The sequence below is a fragment of the Phalacrocorax aristotelis genome, chromosome 5 (assembly GCF_949628215.1).
Source record: "Phalacrocorax aristotelis chromosome 5, bGulAri2.1, whole genome shotgun sequence".
In the NCBI taxonomy this organism is placed as follows: domain Eukaryota; kingdom Metazoa; phylum Chordata; class Aves; order Suliformes; family Phalacrocoracidae; genus Phalacrocorax; species Phalacrocorax aristotelis.
The window spans coordinates 44,144,808-44,170,543 of NC_134280.1; the positions used below are offsets into that span (position 1 = coordinate 44,144,808).

General features: G+C 57.1%; 19 non-coding genes across 19 annotated transcripts; 7 read left to right on the forward strand and 12 right to left on the reverse strand.

Annotated features, from left to right (window-relative positions):
• Window positions 1-320: 320 nt before the first annotated feature.
• On the forward strand, window positions 321-392 carry TRNAP-AGG (transfer RNA proline (anticodon AGG)). Its single transcript has one exon. It is a non-coding gene; the product is annotated as a tRNA-Pro (tRNA).
• A 484-nt stretch (window positions 393-876) lies between these two features.
• Window positions 877-948, reverse strand: TRNAA-CGC (transfer RNA alanine (anticodon CGC)). Its single transcript has one exon. It is a non-coding gene; the product is annotated as a tRNA-Ala (tRNA).
• Window positions 949-1,729: 781 nt separating this feature from the next.
• TRNAP-CGG (transfer RNA proline (anticodon CGG)) lies at window positions 1,730-1,801 on the reverse strand. The gene has a single exon. It is a non-coding gene; the product is annotated as a tRNA-Pro (tRNA).
• A 10,783-nt stretch (window positions 1,802-12,584) lies between these two features.
• Window positions 12,585-12,666, reverse strand: TRNAS-GCU (transfer RNA serine (anticodon GCU)). Its single transcript has one exon. It is a non-coding gene; the product is annotated as a tRNA-Ser (tRNA).
• A 646-nt stretch (window positions 12,667-13,312) lies between these two features.
• Window positions 13,313-13,386, reverse strand: TRNAT-AGU (transfer RNA threonine (anticodon AGU)). The gene has a single exon. It is a non-coding gene; the product is annotated as a tRNA-Thr (tRNA).
• Window positions 13,387-14,359: 973 nt separating this feature from the next.
• Window positions 14,360-14,431, reverse strand: TRNAA-UGC (transfer RNA alanine (anticodon UGC)). The gene has a single exon. It is a non-coding gene; the product is annotated as a tRNA-Ala (tRNA).
• Window positions 14,432-14,815: 384 nt separating this feature from the next.
• TRNAP-UGG (transfer RNA proline (anticodon UGG)) lies at window positions 14,816-14,887 on the reverse strand. The gene has a single exon. It is a non-coding gene; the product is annotated as a tRNA-Pro (tRNA).
• Window positions 14,888-15,538: 651 nt separating this feature from the next.
• On the reverse strand, window positions 15,539-15,610 carry TRNAP-AGG (transfer RNA proline (anticodon AGG)). Its single transcript has one exon. It is a non-coding gene; the product is annotated as a tRNA-Pro (tRNA).
• A 922-nt stretch (window positions 15,611-16,532) lies between these two features.
• TRNAP-AGG (transfer RNA proline (anticodon AGG)) lies at window positions 16,533-16,604 on the forward strand. Its single transcript has one exon. It is a non-coding gene; the product is annotated as a tRNA-Pro (tRNA).
• A 423-nt stretch (window positions 16,605-17,027) lies between these two features.
• TRNAA-UGC (transfer RNA alanine (anticodon UGC)) lies at window positions 17,028-17,099 on the forward strand. Its single transcript has one exon. It is a non-coding gene; the product is annotated as a tRNA-Ala (tRNA).
• Window positions 17,100-17,377: 278 nt separating this feature from the next.
• On the reverse strand, window positions 17,378-17,449 carry TRNAP-AGG (transfer RNA proline (anticodon AGG)). The gene has a single exon. It is a non-coding gene; the product is annotated as a tRNA-Pro (tRNA).
• Window positions 17,450-17,744: 295 nt separating this feature from the next.
• Window positions 17,745-17,826, forward strand: TRNAS-CGA (transfer RNA serine (anticodon CGA)). The gene has a single exon. It is a non-coding gene; the product is annotated as a tRNA-Ser (tRNA).
• A 1,954-nt stretch (window positions 17,827-19,780) lies between these two features.
• On the forward strand, window positions 19,781-19,852 carry TRNAA-CGC (transfer RNA alanine (anticodon CGC)). The gene has a single exon. It is a non-coding gene; the product is annotated as a tRNA-Ala (tRNA).
• A 544-nt stretch (window positions 19,853-20,396) lies between these two features.
• TRNAS-UGA (transfer RNA serine (anticodon UGA)) lies at window positions 20,397-20,478 on the reverse strand. Its single transcript has one exon. It is a non-coding gene; the product is annotated as a tRNA-Ser (tRNA).
• Window positions 20,479-20,756: 278 nt separating this feature from the next.
• On the reverse strand, window positions 20,757-20,828 carry TRNAA-UGC (transfer RNA alanine (anticodon UGC)). The gene has a single exon. It is a non-coding gene; the product is annotated as a tRNA-Ala (tRNA).
• A 384-nt stretch (window positions 20,829-21,212) lies between these two features.
• On the reverse strand, window positions 21,213-21,284 carry TRNAP-CGG (transfer RNA proline (anticodon CGG)). The gene has a single exon. It is a non-coding gene; the product is annotated as a tRNA-Pro (tRNA).
• A 979-nt stretch (window positions 21,285-22,263) lies between these two features.
• TRNAS-CGA (transfer RNA serine (anticodon CGA)) lies at window positions 22,264-22,345 on the reverse strand. The gene has a single exon. It is a non-coding gene; the product is annotated as a tRNA-Ser (tRNA).
• Window positions 22,346-22,615: 270 nt separating this feature from the next.
• On the forward strand, window positions 22,616-22,687 carry TRNAP-AGG (transfer RNA proline (anticodon AGG)). The gene has a single exon. It is a non-coding gene; the product is annotated as a tRNA-Pro (tRNA).
• A 277-nt stretch (window positions 22,688-22,964) lies between these two features.
• Window positions 22,965-23,038, forward strand: TRNAT-AGU (transfer RNA threonine (anticodon AGU)). Its single transcript has one exon. It is a non-coding gene; the product is annotated as a tRNA-Thr (tRNA).
• The last annotated feature ends 2,698 nt before the right edge of the window (window positions 23,039-25,736 follow it).

The following is a 25,736-nucleotide window of genomic DNA, read 5'->3' on the forward strand; positions in this document are numbered from 1 at the left end:
AATCATAGCCCTAGACCAAGGGACTAGGGTGTGCCACAGGGACCTGGCACAGATTCAGTTCCCCACAGTCCCACGGCCATGGGCATTTCAGAGGCCAACCGGTGCCCAGTGTTCCTGGAAAGTGGGAAAGTTTCTGGGGCAGCCGGTGCATCCCCACACACACGCTCAGCCCTGCCCTGCTCCCCAAGGGATGGGATGGTGGCAGGGCCCGTCCCCAGGAAGAGGTGCTCGGTGTTCCAGGGCCCAGGGGGCAGCCACTGCCCTCCCCAGCACCCCGGCGTCGGGCACAGGGTGGGGGTGCCCGGGCAGCTGCGCACCCCGGCTCGTTGGTCTAGGGGTATGATTCTCGCTTAGGGTGCGAGAGGTCCCGGGTTCAACTCCCGGACGAGCCCGAGCCCTCCTTTTGGCCACGCACCGCCCTGCTCCCACCTGGCAGAGGCCCTTCAGTAACAGGGCACAGATGGGGTAACATTGCAAGGCACGGGGGCATGGGCAACCTTCCCATGTCGGCACCGCCACTGCAGGGAGCTAGTTGCTGCATGCTGCCTCGTGGGCAAAGACACAGCTCAGCCATGGCCACGGCTCATTCCCTTGTGGGTGGGGAAGGGGCTGTCAGGGCAGTGGGGGACAGCAGAGTGGGGCCCTTCTGCCACCATGTTTAAGGTGGGCAGCTCTGCTTGGGGCAGAAGCAGATAGCTTGGGAAGAAAACAGCCACCAGCAGTTCCTGAGAGCAAAGAGGAGGAACCCTTGTGCAAGAGTAGCATCAACTTTAAGGGATGTCCCATGCAGCAAGAAAGGGGATGTTTCCTGCTAAGCACCGGCCGTTTCCTTTCCTCCTCCCTCACAGTCCTGCTGAGTTTTCAGGGAGGAAAAGCTGGAGATGCTGGGGGTTGAACCCAGGGCCTCTTACATGCGAAGCAAGCGCTCTCCCACTGAGCTACATCCCCCTGCCTGTGGGATTCCTAGTCAGGGCACACTGTCTGTGACACCACAGGGGCAGCTCTCTGGGCAGATACCATTGATGGCACCATCCAAGCTTGCTAAAACCAGGCTGATTGAAAGAGAAACCCTATGGACACACCATGGGGTACCCTTTTGTAGACAGCTGAGGGATGGCAGGGCTGAGCCTCCTCCACCGTGTCTGCAGAGAGGAGCAGGGATGTAGTCCTCAAAGGAGGGATTGTCCCAAAAGAAGGAGTTGTTGTGGGACCTCTTTCACCCTAAGCAAGAATCATACCCCTAGACCAAGCAGCCAGGGTGCTGCACACCTTTTGCACCTCCAACTACTCTGCCCCCCACATTTTAGGGTTAGGGGTGCAGCTGAGCCTGTGGTTTTCCCCCAGCACACCCACAGCCTGCAGGTGCCGGAAAACATCCCCAGACCAACCGTGCCCACAGGCATCCCCAGGGCTATCCTAGGGAGACCTAGGGGCCCTGCCAGCCAAGCAGCCAGTGAGGAGGAGGCTGTGGGAAAGCAAAAGTAGCTGGAGATGCTAGGGTTTGAACCCAGGGCCTGCTACATGCAAAGCAAGTGCTTTCCCACTGAGCTACATCCCCTCCACGCCAGTGCTCCCTTGCTCCTGGCTCTTGGGGTCCATCTTGCCTGTGAGGATATGCCCAGCCAGGACATGGCACTGACCCCACTCTGCCAGGCACTGCTGCCCTTACGGTGCCCTGGTCATAGTCGCAGCCCCATGGACGACCAGGGGAGGTGGATGCCCAAAAGAAGGGCTCGTCCGGGAGTTGAACCCGGGACCTCTCGCACCCGAAGCGAGAATCATACCCCTAGACCAACGAGCCAGGGACAGAGGTGGACTCCCTGCCCATGGCCACTGTGCTCCATCCACCCATGGCCATGGGCATAGGGGAATGGTTCCTGAGTGCCCCCATCTTTCATCACCACACCTCAGAAACCCATTTCACGTGGTCCCAGGGCTAACAATACCCCACTCCCCTGTGCCAGAATTTCTTGTGTGGCTTTTGGACAAAGGACAGGAGCTGCAAGTGAAGGTTACTGGGAAATACACCTGTCCATTCCCTTTTTCCAGCCCCCAGGAGCTGCCAACCATGGAGGTCAGCAGGGGGCTGGGGCTGGGGCTCCCACGGGTGCTGTGAGGAGCACAACTCGGAGGACAGCTCTGGGACTGACCAGGGGAATTTTTTCTGGATGCAGTCCCCAAGGGTAGGACTGCCTCTAGCTGTGCCAGGGTGGGAAGTCAAGCTGCTGTGGGAGCCCCAGCTGGTGGGGACCCCCGTCCATGCAGGACAGCCACAGGGGGAACAGGGCAAAAAGCTGATTTTCAGACAACCTACCCGCAGCAAGCCTCCCATGCTAATTATGTCACATTGCAGGCTGTGCTAGAGCAAGGGTTCCCTCCCTGGGGTACATCCAAACACTGTGAGCTGGCCTGGGGGAACCAGGAGGAAGGATCAGACACAGGCAGTGCAGGCAAGCCTTGCTCCTCTCCCCTGCCCTGCAGATCACAGAGGAGTGGGGAGGAACGGGCAGGAGGAGCACTGCACCCCCATGATTTCCAGGTCACATGACCCATCATGGCTGCCAGGGTTCTTCAGCCCCACAGATCCAGTGCTAACACCAGCCACCTTATGCAGCAATAACCAGAGCACCCTTTTTCTCTTTGGGAAGGATGCAGACACCTAATTCGTAAATTAACGGCAAACATGAATTAACAGCCTTGGAATATTTAATTGAACAATTCTTTAGTTTGAAACACAAATCCACAAGTATTTCAATCGCAGGACCTTGTAAACCATTGGGATTTGGGCTCCATTTGGATTGCACTCATGTCTGTCTCTTCCCAAGGGCTGCCCTCCCCAGGGGGAGAAGCTTAAAGGAGAAGGGGTGGGTGGGGTGTAGGACATCCAGGAGCAGTGTCTGGTGATGATTTGGGCTCGGGATGAGACACAGTGCTGGTGGAGCCAACAGCACTGCAGTCGCACTGGGATGCAAGCCTTGTGAGCGCTACTCCCACGGGCAGCACCAGGAGGGCTAGACTGGGATGCCAGTGCCTTTTGATTTGTGCCCATGACTCACACATGTAGGTGGCCTGTTATTTTCCTGCTTTATGGGATTTCCAGCCCCAGGGAAGAACCGGAGTCCTTGCTGGAGCCATCACCTGTCTGGCTCCTCAGGCTGGCACAGGGCCCTTGCCTGTCAGGGAGGACACCCTGAGAAACCCTGGTGAGCCCCTGTCCTGCAGTCAGTCTGTGGGTGTCTGGGGTGGGATGTCCTCTCAGTGGTGCCCTCTCCTCCCCTTATCCCGGCCATGCAACCACTTTCTCTCCCCTTCCTAAAGCCTAAATGCAGGCATCCTCTCTGCTCTGGTGGAAAATTGCATTGCAATGCTTTAGTGGGTGAGGAAAGAGATTTTTTTTATTGGCAAACAAGTCTCATCTCAGTCTGCCATGCCTGCAGGCTCCCAGCTCCAGAGGCCCTGTCTCCAGCTGGTTGGCTGCAGGACACATGTCCCCAAGGACTCTGGCCAGGAGTCCTTGCCCCAGCAAGGAGAATGAGGGACACTGCCTGTTGAGGCCAGCTAGGACTCCTGGTATTATCCTCAGTTTGGCACCCTGGTGCTGGGGCAGGATATGCCTTTTGCAGCCCTGCAAATGTACTGGCAGTGGATCTGCTTCTTCATCCGTCCCACTGCTGTGAGTAACCAGGATTTTTTTTTCTCATCTGGATGTGCAGACAAGCCACAGATAGATGTGCTGGGATTGTGTGGACCCACCAGTCATCCAGCCACCACCAATCTCTCCATCCCTATCACCAGCCCCACGCTGCCCAGGGCTTATGCTCCTGATGGTCCCACTCACTTGCTACTCACAACAGTCTTCTCTTTTCCATGGCAACTCTCTATGCTTGTCTACTTGTTCCAACTCAAACCATGACTTCATCCTTCCTCCCCACCTCTTCCATCCCCAGGGGGCAAAGTACCCACCACCACATGAAAAGCTCACTGGCTGCTTCTGTTGGCTACCCAAGCAGGCAAATGCAGAGAAACCTTAGCAAGCCCATTTGCCACATGTGGTGGTGCACGCTGGGATGTTCCCATGATTACATACACCCTAAAGAGGAGACTGACACCCCCACGGATGGGGAGCTACCACCATCACCTTCCCAGGCCCCACCATGCGATGGGGTACCCCACCATGATTCATGCAATGTAATTTCCGCTGGTGCAGTTGACTTCACCAAAGCAGAGGATAGAAGAAAGAAAATGAGGAGGGTCTCCAGAAAGTAATGATTTCTGCAGGAGGAGGATGCTGAGTGACAGCAGGGAGAAGGTTTCTTCCAAGGACATGAGCAGGTGAGGGAAGATGGGAGGTGAACAGAAGATATCAAACTGAACAAATGCAGGTATAGCCAAAGGGTTGCTTTTGGGCTAAGCTCCAGGCTTTTCTCAGAAATGCTTCTGCAGCTGCTGTTGAAAGCCGTAAGTAGTCAATGCTGGGACCAAACCCCAGGACCCAGCTATTTGCCTCCATGTGTATCCTTCTACCCACTAAGCATTATTTTTCATCTCATCTTGGTATGTAGTTCCCTGTTTCTCACCAGGACCTTCGGCTGCACTTTCTTTGCAGGAACCTGTATTTCAGGGCCTGATCAGCAGGTCTGTGGGGTCCTGCCCTGGGCAAGCGCTGTCTGTGGGGGATACATGGTGGAGTGAATTCAGGACGGCTCTCGAGCTGGGAGCCAAGACAGCATGGCTCCTGGCTGGGAGTCACAGCACCCATGGGATAAAGGGTGCCAGGTCCCTTGGGATGGGAATCCCTGCAGGGCACTGAGGTCCTCACTTCCCAACTCTCCACTAAGGCATCACAATTTTCAAGTCAAATCAAGGACCTGTGTGGATTTTAGTCACCTTTGAGACACTGACTCTTCAGAAAAACAATCCGTATAACCTCAACAGTGGAGTCATTCAGTGAAAAGCCACATGAAAATGTCATTATTCTGTCCCCCTGCTCCGTCCTGGATTGTCCAGTGCAGTAGATGGTGGAAGACAGTTGCATCAGCCCCAACTTTCTAACAAAGGTTTTGCTGGAACTCCAACGCTTTTCCTCATTGCAGTGGTCAGGAGAATTTTGCATCCCATCTCTGTGGACAATTTCTGGAGCTGAGATAAAAAGATCTGAGCAGTCCTTGGAAGTGGGATGTGAAACCACACGTCTTTTCTGGTGCTCTGATTGCTGAGCAATTGCCACATAAATTTTCTCCAAATAAGGAGCACCTCTGTGAAGATCTCCTGAGCAATAAAACCAGTTGAGCTTGGTCAAAGGCTTTTGAAGACCAACATGCTTACAAGCTCATAATCCGTCATTATAAACACTCGTAAGCTTTATGCAAATTGCCACACTACCAAAATGCTTAAGGTATGAAAGAAGATTTAAACAGTACCCATGAAGGACTTAGTCGCACTCTTATTCCTCCTTCTATCAGCTGAAAGGTTCTGCTTGATGACACATGGCATCTTTACTCAATGCCTGGCATCTTTTTCCAGAGACACCTGCACCCCCTCCTTGTAAAACAATTATTGTCCAAATCGCTAATGTGTTCAACTAAAATCTTGGGTCCTAGTCTTTGAGAAGGGCTCAGGATGGAGGTCGCTGTGCTGTGGCTGGGGCCAGAGATGGGGTTATCCTTGTCCTCTAACTGACCAGCTCTTGGGCACAGAACTTGCAGGTCTCTCCACTCAGCAGCAGAGCAAAGCTCCCTGCTGAGCGCTGGTCCAGCTTTTTCTCTTGCCTCTGTATCTGGAGCTCATGGGGAAATTATAGGGTTTTTTCTTCATGTCCTGATTATTATGTATATCTTTCGGATATCTTTCTTGATGGCATCACCACAGGTCTGAGTATCCATCATGCTTGGCGTCTATGAGAAATGTTAGGATGCCTCTCCCCATGACACCTCTGATCAACCAGGTCTTAGCAAATTTGGGCTCCCAAATGTCTGTGTGCCCAGAGTTTCACTGTGTTTCATATTGCAGGCATCCCTCTTTCTCTGACTGGGCCAGGAATGCTACTGTGGGCGTGGGCTGCTAGACAAGGTGCGCCCATATCCAGGGTGGGATGCCATTCCCTGAGCTGTCTTATTGAGCTAGCGGAGGGGCATGGGTATATTAATGTTACTTATAGCACTCACTTGAAGCAAATGTTGTGCCTGTACATATGGATGTCTATGTGTACATGAAGCAGCACAGAACAAAATGTGTCTGCTGCTTCATTAAGAGATACAGCCAGATGCAGACACATCACATGCCTCACTGTCACCTGGGCTACCTAGGTTTGAGTCAGTACATATTTATTTGTATAAGGCCTCTTTTGCCACATGCTGCTTAAAGAGTAAGAATAAAGAGCCTATCGCTTGAGGTCTGGTTTTGCCCTAGAATATCTTAGGAATTTTTTACTCTTCATCATCACCCGTAAAACATTGGGTGAGTTGGGTGTAGGATGACCATCCAAAGGACCATCTCCCAAGAGACCCACTTTCTGCCACTTCTGACCCCACATCCATCCTCCTTGGCTCACCCAAAAAAATGTTGCAAAACACAGGGTAAATGCCTTTTTGAAATGTTAAACATTCATGTTCACACCTCCTTGAGGGAACAGGCAACAAGTCTGCTTCTTGCGGGAAGTCCACATTAAGCAGGCAGCAGGAGAGGTTTCCAGGCTGAGAAAGTTGCCTTCAGGCTGGTCACAGCAAACCACACAGTTACTTCAGCCCAGTACAGAGCTGAGCAGCAGGAATTCCCATTTCAGACAAAAAGAAACCTCCTCCCCAGCAACAAGTTGCCTCCAGTGCAGGTTATCCCTCCAGACCAGAGGCACAAGGAACACCAGAAGACTCAGGCTATGATGTAGCATGACTTTAATGAGAAGGAGAATAAACCAATTCAGAGTATGAGAAATGATAAAGAAATGGATAGCCCCACTCCAGGACAAGCCAATCCCTACAAGGTGTTCCTCTGCCCAACTGCCCCATGACTATCATCTTCCGTCTACAGCCCGCGATAAGCATTTTTGCCTAGCCAGCAGCAAGTGCTGTGTAGCATCACAGGGTGTGACACCTATGTGGAAATACAAAGTAAGGCTTAGCGAGAGAAAGGTATACAGAGGCATGGTCTCAAGTGACAAGCTCTCATGGCTCCCTTCTTCCTGGGGGGACTGCAGATACCCCCCACACCTGAGAAACCCATGGGCATTTCCTTAGTTCTCTTCCCCAGTCTTGGTCCTGTGCTTCGTTTGTCCTTCCCAATGCAGCCATTCAGCTGGCATCCGTGGGAGGATGTAACCACCAGGGACACCCCTTACAGCCCACTGCCTAGGCACAGCAGTCCTGCCTTCCCTAGCCCCCGGGAACCACCAGAGGCCACGGGGACACCGCAGCACCGGAGGTAGCTCCCGACTGCCGCTGACGCTGTGGACCCCACTGTCGTGTTTTGCGGGTAGGAGCTGAGGATGGGCCCAGGCAGGGTGACCACGACAGTGGGGGGCTGGATGACAGTGGTGGAGTCCCCACAGCGGCGGAAGCAGGGCTGGTTGCAGCTGGTGGCCAGCGGCCGGGGACTGCAGGAGGAGGGAAGGCACACGTCGTAGCAGGACATCACTCGTCGAAGACGTACACCTGAAAGCCAGATCCATGGCATAAATGCAAAGCAGAGGCTGGTGCATCCCTGCTGAACCCTCACTCGGTGTCTCCCATAATAAGAGAGCTAGCTAGAGGGTGAGTTTGGAAGGTACACAACCCCGAAGGATGGCTTTCCAAATGGGCAGGAACCATCTTCTCCCTTTCCTTGCCCCATAACCCGCTCGGGAGAAAGAGAGGAGTTTGGTTTGAGCTGCACGTCTGGAGAAGCTGGAGGCACCAGATGCTGAAAGCACTGACCCACTCCTGCATGCTGCCTACCTTCAAACTGACAGCAAGTCTTCAGCAAGTGAAATGCTCACTGAGATGCATCTAGTTGTAGCAAAACCCACTTAAATCAATACAACATGAGCAAGCTGGACTTAGCGTGAGCTGAGCTATCCCATCCCAAAATATAACGGACCTCTGATGTCCTTCCGTAAACAGGGACACATCAATCCCTGCAACCCAGTCATGTGCTATTCTTTTTTTTCTTCAGCAAGGAAAACCATGTAGGCTGCACCCAGCTATGTAGTTTTGGATCCTGCAAGCCCTGCATCCTGCAACCCTTGCACTTCTCATTTTGGAGCAGAAATAAACCCTTCCCCGACATCCTCTGCAGGTAGGAGGTAGGCAGGTAACAAACCTTGAACTCTTGCGGAGGACCGGACACCAGGCATCGATGAAAGCAACAGCTCAGTGGGGAGGAGACAGATCCCGTCTTGACTTACCCAGACAGAGGCAGTGGTGGCAGCTGGAAGAAGATGGTGGGGCTGGGCACCGTGTGGGGTTTTATAGGGTGCCCCGGCCCCCAGGGGAGCGGGCTCATACCTTCCTCCTGAAACTCCCCAACAACTGGCAGTTTCTCCTGGAAAGCTGCTCTGGCTGATTAAACAGTTCCCTCTTTCATCTGTCATGTTTTGCTTCCATTTAATACTGAGTAAGATTGAAATGAATCGGGCTACAAACATTAATCACCTTGCTTCCTAAGGCCAAAATATATTTTAGGTCTTATACCTTCAGGCAGGAGAGTGTTTCAGCAGAATTTAGGGCAGGCACATCCCCAGCTCATCACTCCCCACCTTCCTCTGAGCACAACCAATTCAGCTCCCCAGTGCACCTGAGGTGAGCTTGGGGATATAGGCTGAACAAAAGAAACATGCATTTGTAGTAAACCCTGCAACAGCAGTCTCACTGAAGGCAGGAAAAGCTGGGGGGGCTGCAGGGGTGAGGGTGCTGAGGGACCATGAACAGCTGGGAGAAAAATGCCAGAAGGCATTTCTTCTGCCCCAGCTGCCCAGGTACTACCGACGCAGACATGGGATTTAAGCTAGCCTGGCATGAGAAAATTGTTATGCTTTTGGATCCACTTAGAAGATTTTGACTTTTTTTTTTTTTTGTTATTCCTCATGCCTGGCGTATGAATTCTGCTTGGAAGGCACATCAAATTTTAAAAGCAAAGTAATCATGGGCTCTGGAGTCCACCCCTGGAGGTGACACACACCAAATCTGACTGATTTTGCAAAGTGAGCTGATTTCCGAGGCCAAGAGCCTTTCCATCCTTCTCTTTGTATATGCTAACAGCAGTGAGCCAGAAGTTCACAGCTATGCTTCCTTGTGATGGAGTGACATCATCAAGACATTTTTAATTACAGGCCAGAGCGTGACATGGGATTGCTTTGCTGAAAGCCTGTTAGCTGCTAAACAGCTGGGGAGTTGCAGAAGTCCTGACCTGCACTTAAACGTGAATCACCTGCACACTGGGGAGAGGGAGTTGCTGACGTGGTCCCAAGGAGGGAAATGAGCCATCAGGCTGTAAGGGCAAGGGAAGTTTGATGGTGGCTTTTCATTTCACGCCACCAGAGCCGAGATGAAGGCACAAACATGTTCTGCCCTGGAATAAACCATGGTAGTACTGGGGCACACGTACTATGCATGTGTAGAGCTGGGGGTTGTCAGCATCACTGTTAAAGACATACCTTGTAGGGGTCATTTTATTTCTGAGGGTGACGTGGCCTTGTGGAGCCATGGTTGATAGCACTGAATTGTCCCTAGTGACTCCTTCCTGCCCTACCTGCCAGGGCAAAAAAGCCTTTTAGAGGTGCTGGGGTCAAGCCCAGCTATTTTTAACAACATTCTGGAAGGGGAAAGAGGAAATCAGCTTTTCCAAGGTGCAATGGAGGACACGTGCTTCAGCCAGAAGCAACCTTCCAGCCTGCTTGAGTAAGGCAGGAGGCTGTGGATTCAACACAACCTCCTAAATGGCAGTTTCATGAGCCGGAAAAGATGGGGCTTTATTTTAAGCTTTACCTGTCTGCTTTTTGCACCACTCTTGAATAATAAGATGATGGCACAGGTGCACCTTGGATCCACAGCCGAAGAGTTAAACCTTTCTTCTGCCAGTCAGGGTTTCTTCCCCTTCACCAGTCATCTTTCTTTTTTTTTTTTTTTTTTGAGCCTCTATGCATTCCTGTGATCCCAGGGAAAACAGCTTTTCCTGGTAGACTCCCTTCCAGTCTTCCAGACAGAGGCTGGGATCTTCTGATTTGCAGACTCGCTGTGTATTTCAGTTTTCCAACCCAATTTAAGTACTTGAGGTTCTGCTCACATTGGATCATTGTGTACCAGAATATCTACGGATGCAGTGATGCTTGAAATGAATGCATGGTGGCAATTAGAGAGGGCATGTTTCTGAAAGGAAGTGGATCTGTGTACTGAAACAAGTCCCTTGCCTGGAGAAGGGGAGAGGGGAAATAAAAGGCACATGTCAGGAAGTTACAATAATCAGATTTGTGTAATGAATGAGATTAAACAAAGGAAAACCATAGGGGAAAGAGGTCTTCCTGGAAATGCAGGTATTTGGGAGAAAGATAAGGATTGGTTTTTCAAACCCATATTCATTTCAGGGAATGAGCACATTCTACTTAAGCCATGACTTTCTCTGGAGGAACCACAAAACTGAGAAAATTTCACCAAACCAAATACTTCAGACCTATTTTCTTAACTTCTGCACATCCTGGACCTCTTAGCCCTGGTTCTTCCTGCAGGTAAGGGCACGAGGAGAAACATGGCCTTGGACCAATACTTGCTGTGTTTCCCTCTGCATCACCAGCCCCAGCAGCACTTTGCAAGTCCATTTTCACTGCTCTGCACTTTGATTTCCAACAACCCAAGGGCTAGATGTCTCTCAGACTGGCTGGAGGATAGAAGCTTGCCCCTGCCCCAAAATTTCTCCTGAAAGCCAAAGGCAAAGGCACATTTTGAAGTAGCAACAGACCCACTGCTACCCATCTCCAAGGAACACCTGCATCCAGAGCTCTCGACCAGGGCTTGCCCTGGGGCTGCAGCCAACCTGCCAGCAGCACAATGTGCAGGGATGACTCCCAGGCGGCTGATGGGTAAGCAGGACACCCTGGTGCCAGGAGGCAGCATCCTGATGCAGACAGACCCACCCAGGCAGCTGCCCCTCCACCGCAGCCATGAGGCATCCTTGGCTGCCTGTGTCCTTGCCGGGGCAGACTCAGGGTGCTTCAGGGTCAGTGTTTGCAGCCCTGGGAGCAGAGCCCAGCCGGTGCTGCTGGGTAGAGCCGGGCTGCAGCTGCCATGTGCTGCCCAGGGCTGCAGATGATCCAGTTTCATGCTGCCACACATTCTTTATAATTGCCAGGTCCCCAGGGTGGGCTGATGCTCCATGGCGTCACCGAGGCTGGCACATCCCCCCCAGAAGGCCTCATCACAGTGCCGGGGCAGACACAGCCCAGCAGTGTTGAAGGCTGTCCCAAGGGAGTCTAGCTTGTTTCTTCTCCTGGCTGCCTCTGCCCTGCAAGCCCCCACGTTCCATCTGGCTGCAACAGCCCTGTGCCATGCACCACTGCCCAAGGAAGGACCCCCTTGCCCAGGGCAGCAGAGCTCACCAAGCACTGCAGCATCCCACAGCAGCAGGACAGGACGGGGATGATGTTTCCCTGCAGCCTTATCACTGTTTCAGGCTCAGGAGAGAGAAGCAGCAACCAGCTTGTCCCCAGGGGCATCTCCCCAAGGCATGGGAAGGAAATGTGGCTCCAGGGAAGGTCGAAAACCCTGTGCAGGGCTTGCAGCGTGGGCAGCTAAGCCTGAGTGTCCTCACCTTTCCTCCAACCCACAGCATTGCTTGGCCACATCCACCTCTGTGGAAAGAAGGCGTGGGAGCAGGAAAGACGCCTGCAAGGCTGGCACAACACACTTCTCCAGCTGTGTTGAAGCACAGATATGCTCTGAGAAATGCAAGGCTTCCCTCTCTGCAAGACCGCCGGGATTTCAACAGTTAAAAACCTCCCAGCAGCCAGGTCTTTTTACCTCTTCCCTTTTCAGCTTGCAGTAGCTCATCCTCTCCTCTCCCCGGGAACCTCCGCTGCAAGCACTGCTGCAGACACTGGAGGGAGCTGCCAACACACAGCAGCTGTGCTATCCTTGAAAAAATCATCTCTAGGATGCGGCGATGCCTCAGCGAGGCTTTTGGCTCCCATTGGCGTGATAGGGAGATGTAGAAAGGCATAAACTGGCTGACAGAGAAGAAGTGAAAAAAGCAGAGCCCAGGCTCAGGGTGTGCCCGCATCGCTGCTGAGCCAGCATGGCCAGTCTGTTGCTGACCTTCCCCGCCCATGGTTTGGTGCTTTGCCTCCGGGAGAAGATGTAGTTGGCTGGCAAGAGGGCGGCCAGCCAGTGGGCTCAGGGAACAGAGGGGTACAGCACCCTGCTCCTGCATGGGAGCATGGGTCCTGGCATGTTGCACTGAAGGCCAAAGCAGGTCCCTGAGCAGCTGGGAGCAGGTTTGGCAAGTGGGATCAGTAACCCAGAGGCAGATGTGTATTTAATACAGATAAGCAAAAACAGAGAGAGGCAGGAGGAATGTGGCCACAGCAGGGGCTGCACCAAAAACTTGCCCCTGGGCAAGGGTCCCGACGAGGGTGGGATTCGAACCCACGCGTGCAGAGCACAATGGATTAGCAGTCCATCGCCTTCACCACTCGGCCACCTCGTCCCCTGCTCCAACCTCTTTTTTTGGGATTTTTTCCCACTTTTTGACCAAAGGCTGCAAACCTGTGCCTGGTTCTTCAGTGTGTCTTCTGGGGAGCTAGGCTGGGCAGACAGAACCCTGGCACCCCATCTGCCTGGCCATGTCAGCCAGCTGCCCACCTGCCTGTTGCAGGACAGCTGGGCAGGGCATCAAGCGTTGGCAATTCATTTATCCCTCTCCATACTCTCTTCTGTCCCTGTGTTCAGAGTGTGGCAAAGGGTAGGGTGGCATTTATTTTTGCTGTAAAAGTCTGTGCCCCAAGCTTTGTTACTTGTTGCAGGTCTCCATCACCCCCACACCACCACACCCCCACCCCCAACCTGTGTCCAGAAAGTTTTCCTGCAGAATTCAGCAGCAGTTGCGCAAATTAAAGGGGAAGACAGTGGGGGTCCAGCCAGCATTGGATGTACCTTATTTCCCAGATTCCCTGGGGTCTGGAGATATTTTGGGTCATCTCTCCACTGTGAGCTCCCCAGACAGAAGGAAACTCTTTTCCCCGACAGTGCAGTTGCCTGGGTCAGAGGGGTGGGGCTCTACTGCTTGAGACAGGGCAACGACTCCCAGCAGTGCCCCCAGCTTGGGGTATGGAGGAAAAACAGCCCCCAAGCCCAGGCACCACTGGGAGTCGAACCCAGGATCTCCTGTTTACTAGACAGGCGCTTTAACCAGCTGAGCCATGGCGCCCACCTGCCCCACAGCCATGTGGTGCCCCACAACACACCTGACCCTCTTTCCACTCCCCCACCCCATGCCACACACCACTGCCCCACATCAGGGGTAGCCCAGCCCCCAAACTCTTCTCTATCTGCCACTGGGAGCACCCCCAGTGCTGACCAAGACCCTGGCACAGGGAGCCCAACAACTCCACTACCATCATCATCTGGGTTTTGGGGTCCCATCCCTGCAGGGACTTGCTGACCCCTCCCCTTTCCCCAGCAGAGCCCTGCCAGCTGCCCCCAGCCCCTGCACTGCCCTGAGGTGACTGCCTGTCTCAGCTCTCTCTCTAGCTGCTCACCCCAGCATCCCAGGGGTCCCCAGGGCATCATCGGCCTCACTCATGAGTGCCCAAGGCTGACCCAGACAGTCTCAGTGCAACTTCTGAGGGCTCAGGCACCCTCAAAGTCTCCAGTTTTTCAGAGATGCATAACACACACAGAGGGTGAGAGTGGCCAGGAGCAGCTCCACAACACAGCAGGTGCTAGTGATGGCCCATGCTCACCCCACTCCATTAACCTCCTCCTGATAAGGCACTGGGAAGGGGTCCTGGAAAGGGAACCAACCCCCGTTTGGCCTTTGCCATGCAGCAGGGAGGCTGAAACGCCAAGAATGAAAGACAGCATCCTCCAGCTATGCCAGCTGCAAAAGGGGATCCTCCAGTGGGTATGTCCCCAAACACCAGCACCCACAGATCCTGGGTATGGGGAACTCCGTGCCCTCCCTTGCACTTATACTGGTAGTGAAGGAAGGGCTGGGGCAGAGTCCATGTGAGACCATGGAAGACAGGATCTGTACTGGGTCCCAGCTGCACCACCTGCCTCATTGCTCTAGGGGTATAATTCTCACATAGGATATAAGAGGTCCCAGCTTCAACAACTAGAGAGCCCTCCTTTTGGACACCCACTGCCCCAGTCAGGTGTTTTTGGGAGGCAAAAGTAGGTGGAGATGCTGGGGGTTGAACCCAGGGCCTCTTACATGCAAAGCAAGCGCTCTCCCGCTGAGCTACATCCCCTCTGCACAGCCATGGTGGGGCAGGGCAGCCTGGGTAAGTCCCCTCACCACCCACCCCTGCCGAAACGCCCACCGCTCACCCTGCTCTGCCCCCAGGACCCTGACACTAAAAACAGATCCTCACGACATGCGCTGCTGGCAGCACCTGCTCTGCCCTGTGGTGCCCAGCGCGGCCTCCAGCTGCCCTTTCCCCATCTGCCTCCCTGCCCACGTGCCCTGCAGCACCTCGCTGCCAGCTCTTGGGAATCCAGCCTGCCCACGGAGATGTGCCCAGCAGCATGGGGCACCAACCCTACCCACTGCGCCTGCACCCCTGCCCTTGTCGCACCCTGGTTATACCAGGGTCCCACACGCCGGCCGAGGAAGGTGGGTTGTCCCAAAAGGAGGGCTCGTCCGGGAGTTGAACCCGGGACCTCTCACACCCAAAGCGAGAATCATACCCCTAGACCAACGAGCCAGGGTGCTGTACCCCAGCCCTCTGTTCCCCCCGCATTTTGGGGATTTGGGGAGGCAGCTGAGGCTGCGTGTGTCCCTTGGCGCACTCTGGGAACAAGGAGGTTCCTCTTGCTGTGGCCGGTCCATGGAGACACCATCTGGAGGTGACCGTGTGGCATTAGTGCCCAGCATCTCCAATCCCCACCATCTCTGGGGTTTTTTCTCCTCAAAACCACCTCCCTGGCCCTTGCAGTCAGTGGTTGAAATGGCCGGCGCTTTGCAGCATCACCTCCTGCCCTTCTTCCTCCGTGGGCCATGCCCCAAAGCCGATGTCCCCCTCTGACCTGGCCTTCTCGTTGCTCCCAGAAAATCCCTGTTGCTGCTTCCTTCCCCAGCTGGCCGGAGCTGCTGACCGAGGGGCCTGGTGCTTTGCAGGCACTGGGCGTCCCTCGGGTGCCCCAGGCTGCCGATGGGGCTGGGAGAGGGCGGGGGGCTCTGGGGCAGAGCAGGGGCATGGTTTTCTGGACACAGCCCCTGTGTCAGGGGCTGCCGAGCTGCTGTGGGCGCCACGGCAGCAGTGCCGGCACCGTGCAGTGGCAGTCCCAGGCAGAGCTGCGCGCGCCCCATCCCCGCAGGGCTTGTGCCCGGCGGTGCGTGGCCAAAAGGAGGGCTCGGGCTCGTCCGGGAGTTGAACCCGGGACCTCTCGCACCCTAAGCGAGAATCATACCCCTAGACCAACGAGCCGGGGTGCGCCGGTGCCACCCTGCACAGGTCCTGTCCCACACTGCCCCCAGCCCTGCACAGCCGAGCGCAGGTGCGGGGCCAACGCGTGCCCCGGGGGGCTGCGCTCTCCCGCCACTCTGCTCTCTGGCCATCACCTCCCCCAGCTTCCCCGGCAATGAGGCACAGGGTGATGTGGGGGAGCCCACTCAGCGTCCTGGCAAAACACCACTGTGCCCATCTTGTCCAGGGCCGTCACAGCCCCTGGAAGGGGCACTGCGGGGGTCCCTGTGCACCCCTGGCTCCCGCTGTCCCAGCCCATCCTTGCTGCCCCGTTTTTTCTGGGAAGAGGGGGAATCTCTGGCACAGATCCTGTCCCCCACAGCCCCACGGCCGTGGGCATTTCACGGGCCAACGCGTGCCCAGTGCAGGTGGGGGGCAGCTGGCCCAGGGTGCTGCCCTCTCCCTCCCCTCTGCTCTCCAGCCATCACCTCCCCCAGCTCCACGGGGGAGGAGGCACAGGGTGATGTGGGGGAGCCCACTCAGCATCCTGGCAAAATGTCACTTCCCCACCTCTTTGGGGCTGCATAAGCTGTAACACCTTGGGGGTGGCCTGTGCCTCTCCTGCTCCCAGGCCAGTACAACCCCTGGAAGGGGCATTGTTGGGCTCCCTGTGCACCCTGGCTCCCCATCCTGGCGGCCCAACATCTGTCTCCGTCTCGCACGGGCGCCCAATGCTCCTGGGAAGTGGGAAATTTTCTGGGGCGGCCGGTGCATCCCCACACACACGCTCAGCCCTGCCCTGCTCCCCAGGGGATGGGATGGTGGCAGGGCCCGTCCCCAGGAAGAGGTGCTCGGTGTTCCAGGGCCCAGGGGGCAGCCACTGCCCTCCCCAGCACCCCGGCGTCGGGCACAGGGTGGGGGTGCCCGGGCAGCTGCGCACCCCGGCTCGTTGGTCTAGGGGTATGATTCTCGCTTAGGGTGCGAGAGGTCCCGGGTTCAACTCCCGGACGAGCCCTCCTTTTGGCCACGCACCGCTGGGCGCTGCCCCCGGAATGGGACACGAACGGGGCGACATTGCCCGGCACGGGGGGACGGGCGGCCTCCCCAGGTCGGCCACGTGCCCTCCGCTGGGACGGTGCCACCACTGCCGGGGGTGCGGTGCTGCCCGCTGCCCCGTGGGCAGAGACACGGGTCAGCGACGGCCAGGGCTCCTCCCCTCGTGGCTGGGGAAGGGGCTGTCGGGGCAGTGGGGGACGGCAGCCCTGCTGCCACCATGTTTACGGTGGGCAGCTCTGCCTTGGGGCTGTGTCCAGATAACCGTGTCCCCGGTCTGTAAAGCCCCAAACTCCACGGCCAGCAGGTCCGGCCAGCTGGGGAATGAAGCAGCGACAGGGATTTTCTGGGCGTGATGAGAAAGCCAGGGGAGAGGCTGGTGCAGGGGGATGTAGCTCAGCGGGAGAGCGCTTGCTTTGCATGTAAGAGGCCCTGGGTTCAACCCCCAGCATCTCCACCTACTTTTGCCTCGACAGTCCCACCACCCTGCCAGCTGCGGGGCTGGCAGAGACCGCGAAACCCACAGAAAAGACCTGGGGCTGCCTGCGGGCTGCTTCCCAGTGCCTGCAGCCTGTGGGGAAAGGCCCCCGTGCCCTTTCCATCCCTGCCAAGTGCTGCAGGTTGTGGGGGCACCTTGTGGCGCCGTCCCCACAGGGCCCAGGGTGTCTCTTGGGGCAAACATCGGTGCCTGGGGGAGCAGCCAGGTGGGAGCAGGGCGGTGGGTGGCCAAAAGGAGGGCTCGTCCGGGAGTTGAACCCGGGACCTCTCGCACCCTAAGCGAGAATCATACCCCTAGACCAACGAGCCGGGGTGCGCAGCTGCCCGGGCACCCCCACCCTGTGCCTGACGCCGGGGTGCTGGGGAGGGCAGTGGCTGCCCCCTGGGCCCTGGAACACCGAGCACCTCTTCCTGGGGACGGGCCCTGCCACCATCCCATCCCCTGGGGAGCAGGGCAGGGCTGAGCGTGTGTGTGGGGATGCACCGGCCGCCCCAGAAACTTTCCCACTTCCCAGGAAAAGAGGGCAACCTGGGGGACTGGGGTGTGTGTGTGTGTGTGCCCAGGATGGGGGGCAGCTGTCCCCCCCAGCTACCAAGGGCTGGGGCTGTGATGGCCGAGGGGTGAAGGCGTTGGACTCGAAATCCAATAGGGTTTCCCTGCGTAGGTTCGAATCCTGCTCACAGCGAGAGCTTTTACCTACTGCCCCCGTGCCCATGCTGGGGGTCCTGGGAAGCAGCTGTCCCCCACCATCATGTAGTGCCAGTCGTCCTGTTTCTGTGCCCTGGGCAGGAGCAGGCTGTCCTATCCAGTAGCCACAGCATCCTGCTTTTCTTTGTGTTATATCACCTTCTCCTAGCAATTAATTCGTGCTGGAGGTTAATTAGTGTTGAAGGCTGACCCTGGCAAGCATGGGCCCCTGGCAAACAGGCAGCGCCCTTGTGCCCTGAGCTGATCCAGGCACGGAAGGGACAGTACCACACTGTTTATCTAAGACCCTTTCTGACTCCTCGTTGCTGATCGATGCAGTTAATGAGAAACCCTGGCTCTGGGAAGAGGCAACAGGGTTGGGTGCTGGGAGGCTTTTGCTCTGCAGTAGGGCAGGAAACGGCAGGGAAACCCTTGGAGGAGCTGGGTGGGAGGTCGACGGTAGCCAGGGCAGCTCCAGCCCTCTTCCTGCTCCCTGGCTGATCTTCCAGTAATGCTCCAGGCATTGGCTGTGATGTCTCTAGGGAAGGAGGGGCACAGGCTCCCTTATAGTTTTCCAGCTTCTGCAGACCCAAGGCAGGTGAGTTAGCAGCTGTTGAGGGGAGTGGGATTGGGATTTGCGGACTATTTTGCTGAGATGCTGAGTGGGCTCCCCCACATCACCCTGTGCCTCATCCCCGGGGGAGGTGGGGGAGGTGATGGCCGGAGAGCAGAGTGGCAGGAGAGGACAGCCCCTGGGGCAGCTGCCCCACACCTGCACTGGTCTGTGCAGTGCTGGAGCAGAGGGGGGACAGGATCTGTGCAGGGTGGCAGCTGCATACCCTGGCTTGTTGGTCTAGTGGTATGATTCTCGCTTCGTGTGCAAGATATCCTGTGTTCAACTCTGGATGAGCCCTCCTTTTGGACACCCACTGCTCGAAGCAGCACCTGCAGTGACTGGGCATGGACATGGTGATGCTGCCTGGCACGGGGGGATGGGCAGCCTTGCCTGCTTGGCAGCTCCTGCCAACACCAACATTCGTCCCAAGTCCCTGGGAAAGGGAGAGAAAGTGACCCCACACTGCATGGCATATAGGCAGGGGAAGGGCCGTGGGCATTTCCTTATAGACTGCAGGTGCCAGGAAGCATCCTCAACCCAGCTGTACCCCCAGGCAACCTCAGGGCTTTTCTGTGGGGCCTGTGGGCTCTGGAAGCCCTGCAGCTGTCAGGGAGGAGGGTCTGGGGAGGCAAAAGTGCATGGAGATGCTGGGGGTTGAACCCAGGGCCTCTTACATGCAGAGCAAGTGCTCTCCGACTCAGCTACATCCCCTCTGCACAGGCATTTGTCAGGACCTGCACAAGTCCCCTCACCCCTCACCCCTGCCCCCTGCTCACTGTACTCTGCCCCAAGAACACCAAAACCAGGCCATCATGGGCGGTGCTCAACCATTCCATTGACGATTCTAAGGGGCTCCATCCTGGCTGTGGGGATGTGCCCACACCAAACACTCTTGTCTATCACCCCTGCACCACGCACCAGTGACTTCCCGCCACCCTGCCCCTGGCCCTGCTATTGGTTGGGGCCATGCACACCAGCTGAGGAAGGTGGATGGCCAAAAAGGAGGGCTGGGGCAGGAGTTGAACCCAGGACCTTTCACTCCCTAGGCAAGAATCATACCCCTAGACTGACAAACCAAGGTGCTACAAAGGGACAGGATCCCCCTTCTTAGGCTCCAGTACTCACAGAATATGTTGGGATGCGATGGGACCAGAGGGACATCTTTATGGCCCTGATAGATGTTTCCAGTGAGGGGGTCCCCCTTGTTCTGCTCTGGCTGCGGGGCTGGCACCTGGGCTTGGCCATGGGCTGTAACTGCCCCTAGCTCCAAAAGCTATGGGGCCAAGTGGACCAGGGCAGGCAGCAGGACCCCTGATGCAGGGATCACACTAGACAGGGGGATGTAGCTCAGTGGGAGAGCGCTTGCTTCGCATGTAAGAGGTCCTGGGTTCAATCCCCAGCATCTCCAGCTTTTTTGGCTTCCTCAAACCCACCTTCTCCATGGAATAGTAGTGATAAACTCAAATTCTAACTCTGGATGGCATGTCCAAAGGAGATTCCCCATGCGTGCACCATGGCCCCCAGGCAGATCTGCCCACAGTAAACATGGTGGCAGCAGGGCCCTGCTCTGCCATCCCCCACTGCCCCGACAGCCCCTTCCCCAGCCACGAGGGGAGGAGCCCTTGGCTGTGGCTGAGCCGTGTCTCTGCCCACAGGGCAGCGGGCAGCACCGCACCCCCGGCAGTGGTGGCACCGTCCCAGCGGAGGGGATGGACATGACCGACTTGGGGAGGCCGCCCGTCCCCCCGTGCTGGGCAATGTCGCCCCGTTCGTGCCCCATTCCGGGGGCTGCGCCTAGCGGTGCGTGGCCAAAAGGAGGGCTTCTCCAGGAGTTGAACCAAGGATCCCAACAGGCCAACACTGCCTTCTCTCTCACTCCACAGTGCTCTCCAGCCACAGGTTCCCACGGAATAGGGTTGCTCCTGCCCCACCCAGAGATGGGTAAAAACTCTCGCTGTGAGCAGGATTCGAACCTGCGCAGGGAAACCCTATTGGATTTCAAGTCCAACGCCTTCACCCCTCGGCCATCACAGCCCCTGAGGGGCAGTAACACCCCAGCTTTGCCCTGGGGTCTGCCTCTGGGGAGGAAAATGCCCCCAGCCTGGTGTGGGGCCATCTGCACAGGCCCAATACCCCTTTGCAGCCCCAGTAGACACATCTGACAGGGTTGGAAAGGGGAACATCTGGGAGTATTTACTGATGACCAGGAAAAAAAACAGGTACAACGGAGCTCTGCCACCAGGCAGGCACCAAAGGGACACATCCTCCAGCAGTGGGCAGGGAGACAACGGGTTTTGTGGTGAAAAAGTAGGTGGAGATGCTGGGGGTTGAACCCAGGGCCTCTTACATGCAAAGCAAGCGCTCTCCCGCTGAGCTACATCCCCTCTGCACAGCCATGGTGGGGCAGGGCAGCCTGGGTAAGTCCCCTCACCACCCACCCCTGCCGAAACGCCCACTGCTCACCCTGCTCTGCCCCCAGGACCCTGACACTAAAAACATATCCTCACGGCATGTGCTGCTGGCAGCACCTGCTCTGCCCTGTGGTGCCCAGCGCGGCCTCCAGCTGCCCTTTCCCCATCTGCCTCCCTGCCCACGTGCCCTGCAGCACCTCGCTGCCAGCTCTTGGGAATCCAGCCTGCCCACGGAGATGTGCCCAGCAGCATGGGGCACCAACCCTACCCACTGCGCCTGCACCCCTGCCCTTGTCGCACCCTGGTTATACCAGGGTCCCACACGCCGGCCGAGGAAGGTGGGTTGTCCCAAAAGGAGGGCTCGTCCGGGAGTTGAACCCGGGACCTCTCGCACCCGAAGCGAGAATCATACCCCTAGACCAACGAGCCAGGGTGCTGCACTATAGTGCGCCCCCAGGATCTGCACCCCACAATTTGGGAGGTTGGTGAGGGTGGCTGATGCCATGTTTTGTGCCTGGCAGAGCTTGGAGCAGGAAAGTCCATCTTACTGTGCCCAGGATGTGGGGCTGGCATTTGGAGGTGGCCACAGCATAGAACTGCCCTGGCCCCAGTGGCTGTGGGGGCAGCTGGACCACAGGGTTCAGCAAGACCCCCAGGCACAGCTCTGCCATGCACAGTGGATATAGCTCCGTGGGAGAGCACTTGCTTTGCATGTAAGAGGCCCTGACTTCAACCCCCAGTGTCTCCATGCAATTTTGCCTCCCCAGAACCCCCTTCCCTGCTGGCTGTGGGACTGGAAGAGCCCCACACAAAAGCCCTGAGGCTGCCTACGGGCATGGCTGACCCAGGCCTAGGGGCACAGCAGTGGGTGCCCACACGCCATGCCAGGACCCCTGAGAGGGTGCGCTGCCCCACTTGCCCTGCCCAGCCCAAAGCTGCAGTGACTGTCAGTGGAACAAGGGGATGAAAGCCAACAGCTGACCCCAAATGAGCTCTCTACTCCTCAGACAAAAGCTTTGCCCAAAGGGAGCACTCCTATGGGAGTTGGGCCCAGGTCCTCTCACACCTGAAGCCTGCTTTGGGCTCCCTTTGACCCCAGGTTCGGTGGGGGTCTCAGCTGGCCCACGGCTCACTGGTGCATCTTCTGACAATCCCACAACTGTGGGTCCCCAGCCTCTCTGGGTGGTCCCTCCTCAGAGGGGAGGATTTCACCTATCCCCAGGGAAAGTGACCCATAGCTCCCTGCCCTATGCTTCACTCTCCTGGGGCTGCAGGGGCTTGCAGATTCCTTGGTCCCAGGGCTGCTTCCCAGGGAGGAGGTGAGGTGCAGGGCTGGGGCTGCCCTGGACGCCAACCCCTCCTGCCCCCACTCCCCCAGCCAGCTCTCATACTGGCAGGTAAAAGCTCTCGCTGTGAGCAGGATTCGAACCTGCGCAGGGAAACCCTATTGGATTTCGAGTCCAACGCCTTCACCCCTCGGCCATCACAGCCCCAGCCCTTGGTAGCCGGGGGAACAGCTGCCCCCCATCCTGGGTACTCCCAGGTCCCACTGGGTTACCCTCTTTTTCTGGGAAGTGGGAAAGTCTCTGGGGCATCCCCACACACACGCTCAGCCCTGCCCTGCTCCCCAGGGGATGGGATGGTGGCAGAGCCCGTCCCCAAATACCAGCACCTGTGGCCCCAGGGGCCAGGGCAGCAGTGCCTGCCCAGCACCCTGGCATCTGGCACAGGGTGGGGGTGCCCGGGCAGCTGCGCACCCCGGCTCGTTGGTCTAGGGGTATGATTCTCGCTTAGGGTGCGAGAGGTCCCGGGTTCAACTCCCGGACGAGCCCTCCTTTTGTCCACCCACCACCCCACTCCCATCTGGCTGGTGCAGAGCAGAGTTGCGACCTGGCCAACAACTTTTATCCCTCAGGGACACCCTGCAGTTGCCAGGGCTTTGAGCTTAGCGTGGCACACAGGACTGTCCCCCATCCCCAGGGTCCCAACCCTGTGCCTGAGCCCATTGGTCCTGCAGGGTGACCCTGCCATCAGGCTGGTAGTAGGGTGGGGGCAGAAGCTGTGGCACACCCCATGGCTGTGGGGCACCCCATAGCTGCAGGGCAGGTGGGCGCCATGGCTCAGCTGGTTAAAGCGCCTGTCTAGTAAACAGGAGATCCTGGGTTCAACTCCCAGTGGTGCCTGGGCCTCGGGCTGTTTTTCCTCCCCGCCACTGCTGGGGTCTCTGCCTCAAGTTGGGGGTCCCCAGTGGCCCCACTCGCTTCTGCCCCATTGGGATTTCCACAAGTACCTGCATCCTCCCATCCTTTCACCCTTTGAGGTGGGTCCAGCTGCTACTTCTTGGTTACCCACTTTGGTGGAGGATGTGCCCCCGTGTCCTGGCAGGGTGTGCAGCAGCTCCCTGCTTCTCTGCCTTGGTTTTGCCCCCTCCCAGTGACAAAGCTGTCCTGGTGCAGTCTGGGTGCATGCTTTTATTGAAAGCTCATTTCATGGTAGGACAGGGACAGTCCTGGAGATGCTGGGGAGTATCTGGAAGTCTGGGTGGGGGCAGAAAGGACTTGGGAGCATCTCTGGGAAGTGGGGTAGGTGTTGGGGGACTGGCAGCAGCACTTGTGCAATGATGGGGGACGAGGGAAAGGTGCCCCCTGAGTGTATCAGGGCTAAGGCATCTGCTGGTGGATGTGGGGTCCTGGGAGAGGGAACCCAAAGCACAGGCTGTGCTGTGGAGCTGGGCCACGGGATAGGGTGCCCTGCAGTGGGTTGCCAGCGCTCATTACGGGCAGCAGAAGAGATGCAAATCATTCAGAGCCATGCCATCCATCTTCAGCCCCCAAGCAGGTTCCTGCTGCATCCCGATGCCACACACAGCCCTGGGGCACTGGGGCCTCCAGCTATCCCACTGGCCCCAAGCAGACCCCAGCCCCAACAGGACGTACCCATCTGAGCAGGTGAAGCAGGCGCTGGTGGCAGCCACTTCACCACTCGGGAGCCCTTGCTGGGCCACTTGGACCTGCAGCATGAAGCCCACCAGGTGCCCTCAGTGGGGGCATCAGCAGGCCTCCAACCAGCAGCCCCAGCTAGACAGAGGGAGAGAAGACAGTTGGTGTCAAGGCCAGGGGGTGCAGGAGGAGAGCATTCAAGCCCTTTGGAGCTGAGGGTATCTGTGGAGGAGGCTCTGCAGCCATGAGGAGAGGACAAGAGGGCTGGCAGTTCACCTGCTGCTCTGGGACTTGGCTGTGTAGCTGTCACTGAGGACACTGCTGTGGGAGCAGTGCAGTCGAATCCCATTGAGTGCCATGTCACCCTCCATCACCCCCTGCCCCTGCAATGGGCACTCCTCTACCTGCAAGGAAATGGAGGTGGGAGGTTAAACTCCCCACAGGAGCAGGGTCCCCAGACTGGCCATGGGCACCAGCGCAGAGGCTGCATCTTGGAGCTGACACCACTGGTGTAGGAGCCCTTGGGGCACATCTCTGGCCAGGCCCAGTGTCCCCTCTTGGACACAGCGATGACCAAGCTATCCCCCCTACCCAGGTCCAGGTCCCACTCCTGCCCCTGCCCTGCTGTGCCTGCAAGCCCCATGAGGAGCAGCCAGACCTGTCCCCCCCAGCATGGCTGCCCTGCCTGCAGCCAGCCCACAGGACTCTCATACCTAAAAGGTCTAGTAGGAGGGACCTGGCAGCATCTCAGTTACCTTCCCAGGGTGGATTAGCCACAGGAGAGGGCTAATCCCACACTGGCTGGGCGTGCAGGGAGCTGATCCACCAGTGTGGATCAGCTGAGAGTACTGAGGGAGCTGGCGGAGGAGCTCACCAAGCTACTCTCCATTTATCAGCAGTCCTGGTTAACAGGGGACATTCCACATGACTGGACACTTGCTGATGTGATGCCCATCTACAAGAAGGGCTGGAAGGAGGATCTGGGGAGCTACAGGACTGTCAGCCTGACCTCGGTACCAGGGAAGGTTATGGAGCAGTTCATATTGAGTGAGCTCACCAGGCATGTGCAGGACAACCAGGGGATCAGGCCCAGTCAACATGGCTTCATGAAAGGCAGGTCCTGCCTGACCAACCTGATCTCCTTCTGTGACCAGGTGTCCCGCCTAGTGGATGAAGGAAAGGCTGTGGATGTTGTCTACCTGGACTTAGTAAAGCCTTTGACACCCTCTGCCACAGCATCCTCCTAGAGAAGCTGGAGGCTCATGGCTTAGACAGGTGCATTCTCTGCTGGGTAAAAAACTGGCTGGATGGCTGAGCCCAGAGAGTTGTGGTGAACGGAGCTAAATCCAGTTGGTGGCCGGTCACGAGCGGGGTTCCCAGGGCTCAGTGTTGGAGCCAGTCTTGTTTAATATCATGTGTCCCATCAGTAAGTTTGCAGATGACACCAAATTGGGCAGGAGTGTCTATCTACTCGAGAGCAGGAAGGCACTGCAGAGGGACCTGGACAGGCTGGATCAATGGGCTGAGGCCAACTGGATGAGGTTTGACAAGGCCAAGTGCCGGGTCCTGCACTTTGGTCACAACAACCCCATGCAATGCTACAGGCTTGGGGAGGAGTGGCTGGAGAGCTGCCCAGTGGAGAAGGACCTGGGGGGGTGCTGGTTGACAGCTGGCTGAACATGAGCCAGCAGTGTGCCCAGGTGGCCAAGGCAGCCAACAGCATCCTGGCTTGTATCAGGAATGGTGTGGCCAGCAGGAGCAGGGAAGCGATCGTGCCCCTGTACTTGGCACTGGTGAGGCCACACCTCAAACACTGTGTTCGGTTTTGGCCCCTCTGTACAAGAGGGACATTAATGTGCTGGAATGTTTCCAGAGAAGGGCAACAAAGCAGGTGAAGGGTCTGGAGAACAAGTCTGATGAGGAGTGGCTGCGGGAGCTGGGG